Genomic DNA, 15810 nt, shown 5'->3' on the forward strand with positions numbered 1-15810 from the left:
ACAATTAATGCAAGCCGCGTTAGCGAAGGCAAACCCTCTGTGGACATGTGTGCGCTGTTCAAATCACCCCAGGGTTGGCGTCGTTTTGCTATTTCTGTTCTATGGAGCACTGAGCCAGCGTGTGTTTGCTGCTCAGCATTCGGATGCTCTTCTATCTGTGCTTGCATTCGGAGTCAATGGGGGCAGCATTGAGGTACCTTCTTTCTGGATTAGCAGAGGCACGCCAGGGCTGGTTCTAGGTGCTTGTGCACAGTGGCATGCTCGTGTGACATTACACTTGTAGAGGTTGTTTTTCTAACTCGGAGGGTGTGAGTAGAAGAGCTCACCACCTGCTTGCTATGTGCTCCCACCCTTGGCTTGTAAGTGGGGGAGTATATGCAGGCAGGCAGTGTTATTCAGCTAAATTACCTTTTAGAAAGTTAAAACATTGCAGTTGAGTTATAGGTTCATTAGTAGGGCTTTATGGTGGACTCCGTCTGTATCCTCCATGTGCCACCTCGCTAAAATTGCACTGTTTCCCATAAATCCATAGTCCAGAGTATGATTGATATGAATGAATGCATGCCTGAACGAATAATGGGACTTGAAAAAAGAACAGCTATTGCTAGTGTGCCTCGCGCTAGGCCCAGGCAGCGGCGAGGGGAGGGCAGCTCAGTCTTTGAAAAGGTGGGCTTTCAGATGTTTGCGGAAGGTCTCAATATCCTGGAGGCTTCTCAGGGCTACCGGGAGAGAGTTCCAATGTTTAGCTGCTAGTATTGAGCAGGCCGTCTGATAGACTGATCCATAGCAGGTGGGCTGGTTGAGACCTCAAGGGTCTGTTAGGATCGTATTGGGTCAGTCTGTCCTTTAAGTAGTTAGGGCCGGACCTGTAGAAGGCTTCGTGTGCTACTGTCGGTCCTCAGAAGATAACCCTTTTTACTTGATATAAATTTGCGCAATGGTGAGAATGACTATGAAATAATCTGCAAGGTCGAACTGGGTTACTGTAACCAAGCTCAGCGCTGAAATCACAGGTACGCTTGTGTGCGTTGTTGCAGGTTCAATATAACAATTTTTGACTGGACTTGTCCCGTTATACCCCTATGAAAGCTCCCTTTTTTACTTCCTGGTTCAAGTGGTGTGAGCCTGAGACTACTATGATGGTGGGTGGACCCTGAGCCCATTTTAATAAATAAGAAGTGCATTTATCACAGAGGTATTTTGGACAAAGTTCATAACGTTTTCAAGTCTTCCAAGTATAATGTGCATCCGGGTCAAACAACAGTACAGAGAGTTCAGCTCACCAGATGGCCGCAGCATTTAATTACAAATGGTGTATACATCCAAGGATAAGAACAGCGAATGCAAAATGAAACGCGTGAGGATGGTGTCTTTCCAAACAGTGCCTTATTCTTCCTTTTTCACACGCTTGATTTAGTGCTATTGTTATTACTTTGCTGTTTAAAGACAGGCAACTTTTTTGCCCTGTGTGGCTAGGAGGCCTAGGGTGTTTTCACAGCTTTGAGATTACGTTTGTGAGAAAATCAGTGTAAAAATAAGAGTAAGGTTTCTGACCTGTTGACGTTCTTGTTCTCCGTCATTGTTATTTCATTGAGGGCCAAGGATGTTGTCCGTTTGTGGTCTGCAGTCTCGCGCTTCGCATCGCTTCACAAACATAGAAAAAGTGATAATAAGTGCTAAATCAGATGTGTGTAAAAAAGAATAAAACCTATTGGAAGAACATTAGTATTATTATTATTTCGGGTTTTCCTAGAACGCAATGGCTACCCAAAATCGGGCTTCCCAGCGCTGACCGTTCATACAGATGGAGGGCTACTTAGGCAAATAGGTGAGTTTTAAGTTGCCTTCTGAAATCCAAGAGGTTAGTATTTTTCCTGAAGCTGATCAGTAGGGCGTTCCAAAGTTTTGGCGCAAGATCGACAAAGTAACAACACCATCCTCCGGCTCTTTTGATTCTGAGGACAGCAAGGAGAGATTGTTTGATCCCAATTCTCTGCTGGCATGATAGAGATGGATGAGGTGACTGAGGATCCGCGGCCCAGCCTTATGTTTTGCACGATGTGCAATGCAGAGCGCTTTAAATTGTATTCTTTTACTTATCGGCAACCAATGAAGTGTGATGAGGGCCGGGCGAGCAGACTGAGATCCTCTCCAGTGTCTAATGTTTTAGGTCTTATTCAATGCTTGAATCCTAAAATGTGCACATCATTCAAAATGTTTAACGGCTGATATCTAATTAGTTGAACTATCTGTACTGCTGTTTGTTCATCTTTATGCTTATAAATGTTGGAAAACGTAATCTGAAACCCATTGACACTGGTCTGTTTAAGATCGGCACTTTGGAAATTTGTTAAACTAGTCTAGAACTAGTGCATTCTGAGGTTCAGGGTTTAAGTTGCGTTGCTTAGGCTGTCTGAGATTTCCGGTGTTGGCACCTTACAGCATGCAGTGTCAGAATTCTAATTTTATAGAGCTGTAACAAGCTTGGAAACCAAGTAGCCTGAAATAACATATCCACCCACCATTACAGGCTTTCGTCATATGCATTTGTTGGGTGCTAGGTTTCTTTTAGGTTGCATTACATTACATTAATGAAAAGACGCAAAACATGCTGGTTGTAGAAAAGGATCTGACCTGCAGGAGACCACTGGGAGTTTAGGGCAAGGAAGCAATTCTTGATTTCTGGCCTGTGTGGCTTAGTAAACCAATAACATTGTGGCATGTGAAGAGCTTTGTAATTAAGAGCACTAATGATCAACTCCGAGCTAGAAAAGGAGGTACTTGATAAGCCAAACATTTGGTCGTTGCAGTACTCATTAATCTATCAAAGAGTTCAAGCTGTGAGGAAGGGATGCAGCGGTCTGGTGCGGTGACAAGTGGGTATTCTTAAGGGCTTTCAGCTGTTGGAGGGAGGCAAGCGGGATTAGGTGGATTTTGGGAAGCTTTAGTGTAAGAAGCAAAAAGAAGCAATATATCTCGCCAACAAATTGGATGTTAGATGACTAGTCCAATGAATGTCAGTTGGTTTGTACTTGAGAGACATATTAGATGTGAGCAGAGACATTGACTCCTCTCATAAAGAGATTGCAGAGGAAATCCATTTCCGTTATCATTAAGCCTTTTACAAACTCTGGTACCATGAGCTAAGTTGCATCCAGTGTGGTTATCTGTCCAATTAGGACTTGATATAATCAAGATTGGTGATTCAAATTAGAATAACATTAATGCATCTACCTATACTCTCACCTTGGTGGATTGATGCTTTACTGCCACCGTTTAGAACATTTCTGAATCTTCCACTGCCTTTACAGCACAGCGAAAGCTAAAAATCCAAGCATCTATCAAGAGCAATTTTACCAATTTGCCTACAATTGGGTAAAAGAAAGACTTGCAAACATCTATCGGTACACCCGGCACTTAGCACTGTAGGGGTGCAAGACTCATGCAGAGTCCTTACCAGAGTCATCTATTATGTGAATCTGGTGATGTAAGAGTGGTACTGTTTTCACAAAGGATTAGTTTAACAGTGCTTATCTCAAACCTCCATTAGTCTGTTGCTATTGTAGATAGCATTAACACCAAAGAATCAGTTCGAAACCTGCCTGTTATTTGCAACACAATGTTGGTAGAGTAAGTTTAAGTTCATTTTTTTTTTTACTGGGAATTGCTTTTACCCATAAAGCTGACAGAGCTGAGTTCCTCAAACATTTAATTGTTGTGATCCTACTTGTCTTTAGTATCCTAAGTAGTACAGTGTAGGGACCTTTCGACATTTTCACTCTATTAAGTTGGGTGTGGCTAACATGTACACTCAAATGATCTGTCTGCAGTGCCAACTTGTGGTAAATTCCTACTATTGAGCCAGACCCATTAACTTCTACTCAAAGCTGTGGAAGGCCAGGTTTTGCATAGGTAGTGCCTTCCTTATGCGAGTGCTTGCATTCAGTTATCCCTATATCATGGGGGCTGGTGCACTCACAAGTTACCCTCTTTCATGTGTTTAAAGTGAACTGGAACCTCTACATTTCAAGTTTGAACCTCCACTCTGCAGGCCCCTTTGATAGCTTCTTTTTGGATTTAATCTCTTCCCTTGCTGCTCGGGCAGCCTGTGCTACCATGCTCAAGGGTCAGTCCTCGTGTGAAGTGCCTCTAGTTATTTACAGCAGATGATACAAATTCCTTCTGCATGCCTTCCTTGAGGTACAGTTATCTGTTAACGCACTTCTGTTTTCTTAGTTTGTGTATTCTTGACCGAACTCCCCAGAATCCGCTACCTTGGTGTACACAGCAATCTTCTGATATGAATTCCTAATTTGTAGGCCTCAGATATGCACAGCCCGTAGATTTTAAAATTCTTGAAGTCCTATCCAATATTCGTTCATATTAAAAGTTCAGAATACTGTAGTCTATAAGAATGGTTCATCCATGTTGAAAAAACGTTATTTACGGTATCAGATAGACACCAGCAGTATATTGCTTTTCGTCCAGCGTTAAAGTGGTGAAGCTCAGTACATAGTGTCTGTCTAAAATGATTAGCGAAAACATAGAATAGTGATTTAAAAAGTGTATTAGAGGCATATACCTTGCTATTGAGTAAAATGAAACTCCGGAATTAATCGATGAGTGCATTTATGCCTGAAGTAAAAGAGATCTATAATTCGATGTACAGTTATTTGAAATCTAAAACCCACAAAACATTCATGTATAGGAGTATGGGAGCTTAATATGACTGGCTGTTGCATACAGTAACGAATTTGACCACATACATGGACTGTGGCCCTTAAGGTAATGGCAAGAGTTCATAACCTAAGTAGAATTGCTATGGAACAACAATATACTGACCACTATGCTTTCATTGCCACCATAAACATGAGGTCCCTGAAGAAACACTATGCATATTCATATAGAACAAGGCAGACCTTGTTCTTTCTTATGAGCTTGCTACGTCTAACTTGGTCCTTGTCCTTTAGATTATCTTCAATCTTGGAGAATGATGAATTTCCCAAAATCCTATCTGGTGCCATCAAGAAGTATTCTGTTAACTGTGGCCATTTTGGACACGATTCGGGCGAGAGCCTTCCCGATACTAGAGAGTGTGAGTTCCAGCAAGGATACCTTGGATTTCTTCCCAGGGTGAAGCTCCAGGACAGCCTTGTAGGTACATATGCTTCTGTATTTGCCCACCTCCATCATATGTATAGCACAGTGTGCCAAGCGTTATATACGATTCTCGCAGGACTACCTCTCGGAGCACTGAGATTCTGTAGTAGGGGATCTCTGTGTATAGTCATAATCTAGTGAATAGTCCCGCCCATGTGCGTGGACCCCGGCAATCAAAAATAATCTCTTAAGTTGTCAAATCATGCAGAAGCTGCAAAGACACTTAAGAGAGAATTTAAAGACAAATAATGCAGCCTATATCCACAGGCTACACTGTCCAGTACTTCAACTAGAAATTCCACCAAACATCACCACACACAACACAGCCTGCCCAGTTTGTTTCTACCATAGAGAAACTTGCCTCCACCAGTAAAAGACTCTGGAATGATAGAGAGGAAGGCATGGACAGATAAGCCCCATAGGCTGCCATTATGTGGCTTAAATAGGATATTGTGCCTTTAAGAGAACTTTCCAGAACTTTCTCCCAGTATCTCAGAATGCATAGCAGGTCCCTCTTACTTTCAGTTCTTTTTTCCGGCTCCTGCTAACAGGACCCTGGCATTGAGCTCTCCCTTGTTTCAAGGGTTTATTGGATTTTTTGTCACTTTTTTGTACAAAAGTGTTTGAGTATATCTTTCTTGGTGCTTCTCTTCTCCCTTGTGTGTTGTTTCAGGCTTTTTATGGCTCTAAAATGCCTGTTCTTTTCGACAAGTACACAGCATGTGGAAGGAAGAAGGCCAAGAGTGATCCACACGACGTCTGCATCGTCTGTCTCCCTGACACACATGTCCCTGAAGACTGTGACGTCTGCCAGCAATTTTCAGCAAGGACCCTGAGGGACAGGCTGAAGATTAGGCTTCAAGGCCTTGAAGAGAGACGACTGCAGGCTGCAGGTGGGTCTGGGCAGGCTGGGAAGGTTCCCTCTGCCTCTGCTGAGGCCTCTGGGGGGCTCCCCAGAGGCAGGAAGACCAGCAAACGGTCCTGGTCTCCGTCGGCGTCGATTGCATCGACGACGACGTCGAGAGGGATGACGACGGTGTGTTCCCGATCTCCCAGGGGCTCTGGGTCGAGACGGCGTGACGATTCGACGTCGAAGGGCCTGGATAGGCCGCCTTCGAAACCACCGTCGACAGCATCTTCATCGTCGACGTCGGAGTCGACCTATCGACGTCTAAGACGGAGCAACAAGCATCGGCGCTCGCCGTCGAGGCGACACCGCCGATCGCCGTAGAGACAGCGGTCGACGTTGAGGGGCTCCTCGACGTCGAGGACCTCGAGAAGGAGGAATTGACGCTCGTCGTCGAGAACAGAACGGCCGACGTCGCGGAGGCGGCGTACGGCGTCAAGAAAGAAGAGGTCGACGTCGCGGAGGCGGCGTTCGACGTCGTGGAGGAAGAGGTCGACGTCGCGAAGGTGGCGTTCGATGCCGGAGTCGCGGAGGCGACGATTGACACCGGAAAAGCGACGCTCCGCGTCGAGAAGGAAGAGATCGGGGTCTAGGAGTCGCTCCACCTCTCCTAAGCGGCGCAAGAGGAGTTCTGGCGCCAAAAGTCAGGCTGGATCTAGTGGAGGACGCAAGAGGAAGCGGTCGCCTGCTGAAGGGGCTGGATCTCAGCCCCCTTCGCCGAAGGGGTCACCGGGCTCGGTGTACTCGGTGATATACACACCATCTCGGCCTAGGTCGCCACCTCCGCCTGTACCTAAGGAGGACCCTCCCACCAACCCTCCACTTCCGCCAGGCCGACCACTACCACCGCTTCCACCGCATGGGCTTGCCCCTCGGTCGGTGATACCTCCAGTCCCTCCGCCGAGGTCCACGTCATTACCTCCTCTGCCGGCACCTCCTAAGGGGACACCGAAACCTAGACCCCAGGAGGAACCGAGGAAGACTCCCCCACGGAAACCTGTGGAGCAGCCACGGGCTGGCAGATCACGCTCTCGCTCTAGGAGGAAGGAGCGATCGCGCCACAGATCGTCCACGCGGTCGAGGCACAGATCTCGCTCTCGCACGAGGTCCTCAGGGACCAGGGACTACTCTCCGACCTTGTCGGGATCACCGGACACAAGGGTGTCTCCGATTGATGACCTGGTGGCGTTCCATGATGTTCTTTTGAGAGGCGCTGCAAAATTGGGCATATCTTTGACGGTGCCCACGCCTAAGACATCAGTCATTTTCGAGACACTGCACCAGAAACACCTGTCTCGTCCACTGCTACCTCTGGTGCCGGGCCTGGAGGAACCGACCATGGACCTTTTCATCACCCCTGCGGTGACAAAGGCGGCTCCATCGAGATTGCTGAAGAAATACCGGGCTCCCGATTCGGACCCGGCCTTTCTAAGGGCGGAACCTCCTCCGGATTCTGTAATTGTGACGGCGGCCCGCAAACAACATGCCACCACCCCGTCATCCACGGTTCCACCGGATAAAGAGTCTAGATGGATGGATTCAGCTGGAAGGAAAGTATGTGGAACATCGGCGACCTCTATGAAGCTGCGAGTGCCACGGCTTTGTTGGGACGCTACGACCGCGCCCTCTGGGACTTTCTCCAGCAGTTTGCGGAACAATTTCCTCGCGAGAAGCAGGAGGACTTCCAGGAAGTGCTGAATGAAGGGATGCTGGTAGCGAATCAGATTATCAGCGCTGCAGCAGACTCATCCCTATTAGCGGCACATGTTTTTTGCCATGGAGTTAACCAGCGACGTCACGCCTGGCTCCGCCTTACGTCACTGAAACCGGACGCACAGCAAAGTGTAGCCAACCTTCCATTCTCTGGCGAGACCCTTTTTGGGAAAAATGCGGATGACGCAATGGCCCGCATGAAGGCGGAGGCCGAAACGCTCACGGTTGTGGGCCTGGAAAAGCCCAAAGAAGCGAAGAAGTCGTACCGCCCATTCCAACGGCGGTTCGGTGCTACCTCTAAGCAGTCCATTTCTAGGTGGATTGTGTCCTGCATACAATTGTGTTACCAAAAAGCTAATAAGACCATAGGAGGTAAGCCTAAGGCTCACTCCACCAGGGGCAAAGCTGCCACGACAGCCTTGCTCCGTAACGTGCTGATTGCTGAAATCTGCAAAGCAGCCACTTGGAAGTCGGTTCATACCTTTGCTAAGCATTACTGTCTGGACACTGATGCCAGGGCAGATGCTCAGGTTGGACAGGCTTCGCTGCGGAATTTGTTCCCACAATAGTGGTGTTAATTTCTTTCTCCACCGCCGCTTTGGTGTGGGGATGGGCTTGCCATTTTATTCACTAGATTATGACTATACACAGAGATCCCCTACTACAGAAGGAGTAGTTTCTGTCCTGTAACTCCAGTTCTGTAGTAGGGGTATCTCTGTTAGTCATAAGCGCCCACCCTCCTCCCCGGTGGAGATAATTCTTCATGTAAGGAATGCTACAGAACTGGCGTGCTACGCCTTAAAAAAGAACTGAAAGTAAGAAAGACCTGCAGTGCATTCTGGGATACTGTGAAGTTCTGGAAAGTTCTCTTAAAGGCACAGTATCCTATTTAAGCCACATAATGGCAACCTATGGGGCTTGTCTGTCCATGCCTTCCTCTCTATCATTCCAGAGTCTCTTACTGGTGGAGGCAAGCTTCTCTATGGTAGAAACTGGGCAGGCTGTGTTGTGTGTGGTGATGTTTGGTGGAATTTCTAGTTGAAGTACTGGACAGTGCAGCCTGTGGATATATTGTTTGCATTTTGTCTTTAAATTCTCTCTTAAGTGTCTTTGCAGTTTCTGCATGATTTGACAACTTAAGAGATTATTTTTGATTGCCGGGGTCCACGCACATGGGCGGGACTATTCACTAGATTATGACTATAACAGAGATACCCCTACTACAGAACTGGAGTTACAGGACAGAAACTACTCCTTATATGCTATACAGCAAGTCCAAGATAGTGTGATTAAATCTGGGGTGGTGGGCTCATGCTCCAAACTGCATGTGGCGAGTTTTGTCCCCATGCTATATTTACAAGTCTCATTCGGGTCACTGACCGGGTGGGACCTGTCATCGACCTATTTATCTGATAGATCACATACAAATCTCTGCATAAAATATGTTGTGGTATTGCACAGTCTTCCTGGACTTCCGGCCTTACTCCCAATTTTTCATGTCCAAAGTAATAGTCAGGCACACCAACAAGATCATAATCTTCTCTGATTTCAGAAACCAAGGAGACACTCGCAACTGCTTAGCCAGTGGTCAGTGTAACTATGGATTACGACATTTACAAGACTTGTTCAGTTTGATCTTTCACATTGCATGGGTTCTCAGTCAAAGGACAGCAAGCCTGAGCAGCTGTTTACATTCACCCACAGGCATCCTGCATTTTCTCCTGATGGAGACAACCATCTATCCATGGATAAAGGAGAAGAGCCTTCACTCGTACCCAATATCTCATTGCTTAGGTACCTGGTTCCTCAGGACCTAACCTTTGAACACCTAATACTGTCCTTTGAAAAACGAGAGTCTCGGGCGCTGCTTAGAAGAGCTTATTTTTCCATAGAGCCCTTCCCAGGGGATTTAGTCTACAAATGTCCTTAGTGGTCATCATTTCATTCTCCAGAACCCTGCTGAAGTTAGGCGTGTAAATGGTTACTTGAAGGAGCTGCGTAGCAGCCCTTGCAGCTTATCAAAATAGACACAGGAAAGCCTTCTCTTTCAAGGGCCTAAAATGCTGCCTTAATTGTCTGTCTGCTGCTTTTGATCCTTCCAATAATGAGGTTTACTCCCAGGTGGGTGTTCAACCTTGCTTTCACACTTTGACCATAATCTTTTGGAAGTGGTCACTAGCATATTGGGGCATGAAAATGTTTTCATGGAAACAGCATTCCTCATTGTCATTACTTAAGAGAGACATATCATTAAACTGCAGGTTCTATATATATCTCAGTACGGTGCATAATATTTTACTGGGCTAAGATAGTATGGCTGAATTGCTCCCCCTTTCTTACAAAATTGTGGTCTGGGCTTTACTTAAATTATATTTTCCTCCTAGTCTTCATTCTGTCCTCTCTCGTCTTTTGAAACAACTTGCTCTTTATATGCAACAAACCAGGGATCTATGTTTTTCAGACAAGCTGTGTTACGTATATTCGCCAAGACACAGGAAGAACTGCATCTGAGAACACCAGTATTAGGTGGATTAACTCCTGTAGGCCCTATTCTTTTGCTTACAGAGGTCATTGAATGTCAATGTACATTACAAAAGAGCCAAGGTAGTGGTGGTGCTCATGTCATTCTTCATGAAAAACAAAACAAAAAGCCAATACTGAGTCCTACTACAACAAAGAACTATTGCAAAAGACTAAAAACCAATACATTTTTAGTCATGAGTTGGATTTAATCCATCATAATTTATTTATTTTCAAAATTTTCGAAGAACACAAAATACAAATTGTTTTGATAAATATGTGTGACACCTAAAATCCTTAGGAAAAACAGACGTGTACAAAAATTGCCATGAAATAAACAAAATTCAAACATCCTCTTTCATACTCTTCACCTGAGACGTAACCTGACTCAACTCACGCTGACATTCAAGCCTTCAAACTCCAAAGAAACAAACATTAAACACAAAAACAATTTGGAACCTATGTCAAACAAGCACTGGCGTTGCCAATAGGTCTCGCAGTAGGAAAGTTGGAGCTATTGGTTTTGTAAATGACATTTTATATTAATGTTTTGTGATTTACAATGCCAATACTTTTAACTTTAGCATATGTGACACTTTTAGTATTTGTAATGTCACATGTTTTGTATTGCCTTTACTTAGATGTATTGATATTACAATTAACATTGGCTTTTAATTTTTTAAATAATTAATACTTAAATAAAAGTGATTGTAATTTTTAATGGCAGTAGCTTAAACTTTTGTAAATAACTGTTGTGAAGATTATGTTCAGTGACTAAAATCCAAGAACAGAAGTGAAATATTAACATTTTTTTGTGACATTTGCAATAAAGCTTCAAACATTGAGAGAACATATTTGAACCAGTGATGCTGTGGTAGTGCTGAGTGATGCTGTGGTGCCCCTGAGTGATGCTGTGGTGCCCCTGAGTGATGCTGTGGTGGAGCGATAGATAGATAGAGGGCGATAGATAGACAGAGTGACGGCGATAGATAGATAGACCGAGTGAGGGCGATAGATAGACAGTGAGGGCGATAGATAGATTGATAGAGAGTGAGGGCGATAGAGGGATAGAGTGAGGGCAATAGATTGAGTGAGGGCAATAGATTGAGTGAGGGGAATAGATAGAGTGAGGGCGACAGATGTGTGTGTTTGTGTGTGTGCGGTTGTGTTTGGTTGTGTGTGGTTGTGTGTGTAATTGTTTGAGTGGTTGTATGTGTGAGTGGTTGTATGTGTGAGTGGTTGTATGTGTGAGTGGTTGTATGTGTGAGTGGTTGTATGTGTGGGTGGTTGTATGTGTGGGTGGTTGTATGTGTGGGTGGTTGTATGTGTGGGTGGTTGTATGTGTGGGTGGTTGTATGTGTGGGTGGTTGTATGTGTGGGTGGTTGTATGTGTGGGTGGTTGTATGTGTGGGTGGTTGTATGTGTGAGTGGTTGTATGTGTGAGTGGTTGTATGCGTGTATGGTGGTGGGGTTGTGTGTGTGTGTGGGTGTTTGGGGGTGTTTGGGGGTGTGTGTGGGTGTTTGGGGTTGTGTGTGGGTGTTTGGGGTTGTGTGTGTGTAGTTGTGTGTGTAGTTGTGTGTGTGAGATTGTGTGTGTGGTGTGGTTGTGTGTGTGGTTGTGTGTGTGGTTGGGTGTGTGGTTGTGTGGAGGCTAGCCAAAATGACTATGTGAAAGTTTTAGTGATGGAAAAACGACTTTAATAAATGGCCCAAAAATAAGCTATACAAATGACATAATTAGTTGGCCACAAACCAGCAAACCTTCTGAAGTGAGAAACCTCTAAAAAACTGCAAATTGTGTTCTGGCTTAGTTCAACTGCTGATTACGGTGCCGGTCGTTTGGCGCTGGACTGACTGCATGTAGTGAACAACGATACATTTATATTGATCAAGTAAAACCAATACGAAATAGATCATTACAGTTAAGCGGCTCAAAGATGCAACATGAAAGCAAGACTACAAATCATAGTATCCAAAATACTATTGGGTAAAATGATCATAACCCTGGCTGAATGTAACATTATGTTTTGGGGCTCGAGCCATGTTGTAATCATTGACGGTCATTAAAAGCTTTAAGTGGAATTACGAAAGAAAAATGCCCCAAAAACAAGTGTATCTTGCAAGAATCTCTATATACAACTGAGCCCAAGGCACTTCAGCCAGGAAAGCAGCACGCACGACAGGGACAATATAACCAAAACAAAAGCATGCCAGTTGATAAGAGCTCTATTTACATTCTCCCGGTGTCGAGTGACATTTACATAGAGGTCGCAGAAATCACAGGTGTGGCGCAAAGGTCAGTCCTACTAAGAAGGAAAGAGTTGGGGGCATGCTCAGTCAGGATCGTTGACTTAAAACACAGCTGAACGACAAGAATATTAAAGGACGCAGGTGGTGTCACTTCGTCCAGAGAACAAATGGATAGTTATTAAAATCAAATAGTTAATAATAAAAAATACGAAATGACATGTCATGTTTCGTTTGTGACAGACGATAGTTTGGCTGCTTTGCGACTGCAAAAATAAAAACATCCAGAATATGTCTGAAAGTATGCACTCTCCATAAACCCTCCCCTTTCAACTGCATAACGGTATCCAGAAAACAAACAGACCCATGCGGCTGCACCGTTATATCAAATGTCCTCAGATTATTGCCTTCTCAAAACGAAAAGTACACAGTACCCATATATGGCTTGCTTTAAATGCACGTATCGCAAAGGAGAAGGCATGGCTCGCGTTCAACTGAATAACCCCAACTTTCAGAAGTTGCAGTCTGAGACAAGCATCCTGTTCTGAGATGCAGACATAATAAATAAATGACACGCCTGTGCATACAAGGGGACTAAAAAGGGCGAATAAGCCTCATTGCGTAGCAGCATTGTGGGATCTGAGAATGTGCTGGCAGGGGTCCCGGGCAAAAAAAAAAAGTTATGTAATAGGAAGCCTGGCGGGAAACACGCCAAACAAAGTCGATCTGCGGGAGTGCGCACTCGCTGAGCAGACCAGGGTCATCAACAAGCGTTCTGTGTAAATTGTCACCAACACGTACCTGATAATGCACGCCCCACGAAACAGGAGCGGCCGGGAAACTGAAAGTACGGCCGGCCAGCCATGAATATTTAGGGGAGGAGAAGCCGCAGAGCACACGCTGGGAGAAGCCCTTTGATATGGTGGCGGCCGTGAAAACATGCAATTAGGAGGGAGGCTGATGCGCGTGCTTGTTTGGTCACGTGATTCACGTGAACTCGAAGAAAACCGCACAGAAAAAAGCCTTAGTTTGCCGAGTATTTTGAGCGCTTGAATTCTCTCCATTTTCCATTCCTGAGTAACACAAGTATTGCAGGAGTAGATCTGATTTACATTATCATCCCGCATTCCCAATACTAGAAATATGCTTCTGCTCAAGACATTAGTAATACATATTCATTTTGACATAGGATACCAAAACAAAGGTCATTCTTCAGACATATTTCAGTTTAAATTATGGAAGAGTAGCTACATGGTCCCTACCACAGGTATTCTGCAAGCACTATGCCTTCAATGTTTCACCCTGAGGTAAGTAGTCAGGATAAACCTGTTGCCTCAAGTGATTAGCTGCTGTGTCCTAAATCTTTCTCTGACCCCCCCCCCGTCTTACGTTGTGTTGTGACATCTATTTAAAGGCTGGTATTAGTTGAGCCCTGGGGTGCAACTGTAATAATTTCCTTAACAGGGGACCTATACACTGTTTGCCTACTGTCTTATAATAATGAAGAAAATCACTTATCAATCAATCAATCATAGCATTTGTAAAGCGCGCTACATACCTGTGAGGGTCTCAAGGCGTTGGGGGGGGGGAAGTGGGGGGGCTTCTACTGTTCGAAGCGCCAGGTTTTGAGGAGTGTTCTCAAGGTCAGAAGGTCTTCGGTCTGCCGCAGGTGGATGGGGGAGTGTGTTCCATGTCTTGGCGGCGAGGTGAGAGAATGATCTGCTGCCGGTCACTCTTCGGATGCGAGGGATGGCGGCGAGGGCGCGGTCTGCGTAGCGGAGCTGGCAGGTGGGGTTGTAGAAGCCGAGTCGGCTGTTTAGGTACGCTGCTTCTATGTTGTGGAGTGCCTTGTGTGCGTGGGTGAGGTCTTTGAAGGTTATCCTCTTGTTGAAAGGGAGCCAGTGCAGGTCTCTCAGGTGGGGTGTGATGCGGCTGCGGCGCGGGATGCCTAGGATCAGGCGTGCGGAAGCGCTCTGGATGCGTTGGAGTCGTTTCAGGAGTTTGGCCGGGGCTCCTGCGTGGAGTGTGTTTCCATAGTCCAGTCTGCTGCTGACGAGAGCCTGAGTGACCTTTCTTCTCGTTTCGGTGGGGATCCACTTGAAGATCCTGCGAAGCATGCAGAGGGTGTTGAAGCAGGAGGAGGAGACAGCGTTGACCTGTTCGTCATGGAGAGGGTAGAGTCGAGGATGACCCCTAGGATGCGTGCATGGTCGGTGGGTGTTGGGGGTGTTCCTAGTGCAGTTGGCCACCAGGTGCCGTCCCAGGCCGAAGGGGTGGATCCGAGGATGAGGACCTCCGTCTTGTCAGAGTTCAGCTTCAGTTGGCTGTTCCACATCCAGTCCGCGACGACCTTCATACCTTTGTGGAGATTGGTTTTGGCGGTGTGGGGTTCTTGATGAAGGAGAGAATCAGCTGAGTGTTGTCGACGTAGGAGATGATGTTGAGGTTGTGCCGTCGTGTGACGTGGGCGAGCGGTGCCCTGTAGACTTTGAACAACGCTGGGCTGAGGGATGAGCCTTGGGATACGCAGCAGATGGTCCCAGTGGCTTCGGAGAAGAAGGGGGGGAGGCGGACGCTCTGTGCTTTGCCGGAGAGGAAGGTGGAGGTCCACTCCAGGGCCTTCTCTTGTATTCCGGCGTCAAAGAGGCGTGTTTTTTAGTGTGCGGTGGCAGACCGTGTCGGAGGCGGCTGACCAGTCCAGGAGGATGAGGGCCGCGGGTTCTCTGTTGTCCAGCAGGGTCCCGATGTCATCAGTGGCGGCGATGATGGAACTTTCGGTACTGTGGTTGCTGCGGAATCCGGACTGGGACTGGTCCAGGATGCTGTTCTCCTCGAGGAAGCTGGCCAGTTTTTTGTTGACTGCCTTTTTCGATGACCTTTGCTGGGAATGGGAGCAGGGAGATGGGTTGGAAGTTCTTGAGATCCTTGGGGTCCTCCTTGGGTTTCTTGAGTAAGGCGTTGATCTATGCATGCTTCCAGCTCCCCGGGAAGGTCGCTGTCTCGAAGGAGATGTTGATGGATTTCTGTAGATGGGGTGCGATTGTCCTGCTGGCTTTGTTGAAGATGTGGTGTGGGCAGGGGTCTTCCGGGGATCCGGAGTGGACAGTGTTCATGATCTTGATGCTGTCGTCGTCTTTGATGTTGGTCCAGGCGAGCAGGCGGTTGGTGTGGGTGGTGGTCGTGGGAGTGGGGGTCTCCGAAGTTGCTGGTGTGGCGTTGAAGTTGTCATTGATATCTGCGATCTTGTGATGGAAGAAGGTGGC

The 15810-nt window shown here is 46.3% G+C and overlaps 1 protein-coding gene across 1 annotated transcript in view; it reads left to right on the forward strand.

Annotated features, from left to right (window-relative positions):
• Nucleotides 1-15810, forward strand: part of CIT (citron rho-interacting serine/threonine kinase) — a 1473679-nt gene that overhangs the window by 279511 nt on the left and 1178358 nt on the right. The window lies entirely within an intron of this gene.

Source organism: Lissotriton vulgaris, chromosome 11 (assembly GCF_964263255.1).
Source record: "Lissotriton vulgaris chromosome 11, aLisVul1.2, whole genome shotgun sequence".
NCBI classification, from domain to species: Eukaryota; Metazoa; Chordata; class Amphibia; order Caudata; family Salamandridae; genus Lissotriton; species Lissotriton vulgaris.